At 39.6% G+C, this 2,065-nt stretch overlaps 1 pseudogene; it reads right to left on the bottom strand.

Annotated features, from left to right (window-relative positions):
- Positions 1-456: 456 nt before the first annotated feature.
- LOC119532698 lies at positions 457-827 on the bottom strand (annotated as a pseudogene).
- Positions 828-2,065: the final 1,238 nt, after the last annotated feature.

The following is a 2,065-nucleotide window of genomic DNA, read 5'->3' as shown; positions in this document are numbered from 1 at the left end:
ATAGAAGTAAATACCTGAAACTACCAAACTCCAACCCAGCAGTCCGGACTCCTGAAGACAATTATATAATAATGTAGATTACAAGGGGTGACAGTGTGATTGTGAAGACCTTGTGGATCACACCCCCTTTACCTAGCGTATGGATGAGTAGAAAAATGGTGATAAAAACTAAAGGACAAATGGGGTGGGATGGGGGGATGATTTTGGTGTTCTTTTTTCACTTTTATTTTTTATTCTTGTTCTGGTTCTTTCTGATGTAAGGAAAATGTTCAGAAATAGATTGTGGTGATGAACACATAACTATGTTATCATACTGTGGACAGTGGATTGTATACCATGGATGATTGCATGGTGTGTGAATGTATTTCAATAGAACTGAATTTAATAAAAAAAAAATTTTTTAAAATGAATATAAAATTAAAAAAAAAAGTTCTAGGATAGATACTTCTGCCAGCCTTATACCAATTTCACTCCAAACATCTCCTGAGAGGCATAGACCATGTACAGGAAGCCAACCTCATCCTTCTTGCTCTCATACATTTTTGAGATGGGTGTGGAGATGCTCACCATGCTGTAGCCATTCACAAGCAGGAAGAAGGTATGGTTGGCATTCAGCTGCAGGCACTGTCTAATTATTTTGATTAGATCTTTCATGTTGACATGATCTGGTACAAGGAACTTGGTTTTATCCAGAAGAGGAAGCTGCTTCTCACCCTTGTATCTTTCTATTATCACTGGGATTTGGGTGGCGTACTGCTCGTGATGAGTTGCACTTCTACTCTTTGTTTGAAGGTGCAGTGCTGCTTGAATGTCTTCATGGATGACATGGCAGTGTGGGGGGTGGCATGGTGGTGGCTCTGAGGGGCCTGGCTCTTCAGGCAGTGGTGGTAGAGATTCTGGCTCTGTCAACAGCCAGTTACCCTTGTGTCTTCTCAGCCCCACAGCAGAATCAGGTGACTCACATTGCTTCATGGAGAAGCAGGCCTAGCAGGCAGCTGAGGCTGCCACCATGGCAGGCATGGCAGAACCCAGCACCACAGGCAGCAGGGCACATGTGCACAGGAGGGGTGGTGCAGCCCAGTCTATGTGTTTTTTTGGGGAGTTTAATCCATTAAGATTTACTGTATTACTGTAAGGGCAGTAATTTATTCTACCATTTTGTCTTTTAGATTTTGTGTCATATCTAATTTTTTTCTGTCATTCCTTTTACCCATCTTGATAGTCCTCACTTCTACATTTCTCCAAACCTCCCTCTTGTCTTTTCTTATTAGCCTGTAGCACTCCCTGTAGTATTTCTTGTAAATCAGGTCTCTTGTTGACAAACTATCTCAGTGAATGTTTGTCTGAAAATATTTTAATTTCTCCCTCATTTTTTGTATTTTTTGTATTTTTAATTCAATTGAGATATATGCAGATACCATACAATCATCTATGCATGTGAGAATATTCACAGTACCACTATATACTTGTGCATTCATCACCACAATCAATTTTTAAACTTTTTATTGCCACTCAAAAATAAAAATGAAAGTTAAAGTAAAAAATAACACCCAAAACATACCATACCCCCATCTTTCTCTATTATTCATTTACTTTTTGTCCTCATTTTTTATTCTTCTGTCCAAACACTGTATAAAGGGAGTGGGAGCCACAAGGTTTTGCTATAACATGATCACAGAGTGTAAGCTATACAGTCATACAATCATCTGCAAGAATAAAGGATACTGAGTTGCAGTTTAACAGGTTCAGGTATTTCCTTCTAGCTGTTCCAATACACTAAAAATTAAGATGTGATATCTATATAATACATAAGAACAACATCAAGAAAATCTATCAACTCCATTTAAGGTCCCTCAGCCATTGAAACTCCATTTTGTTTCCTTTCTCCTCCCCTTTTTGGTCCAAGAAGGCTTTCTCAATCCCATTTGCCAGGGCCAAGTTCATCCCTGCAACTTATGTCCCACATTTCTAGGGAGATATACAACCCTGGGGTCATGTCCCATTTGAGGGGAAGGCAGTGAGTTTACATGCAGAGCTGGCTTAGAGAGAGAGGCCACATCTAATC

This window comes from Choloepus didactylus, chromosome 4 (genome assembly GCF_015220235.1).
Source record: "Choloepus didactylus isolate mChoDid1 chromosome 4, mChoDid1.pri, whole genome shotgun sequence".
Taxonomy (NCBI): Eukaryota; Metazoa; Chordata; class Mammalia; order Pilosa; family Megalonychidae; genus Choloepus; species Choloepus didactylus.
Note: the sequence above shows the minus strand (reverse complement) of the source record. Positions and strands in the feature narration are given on the sequence as shown.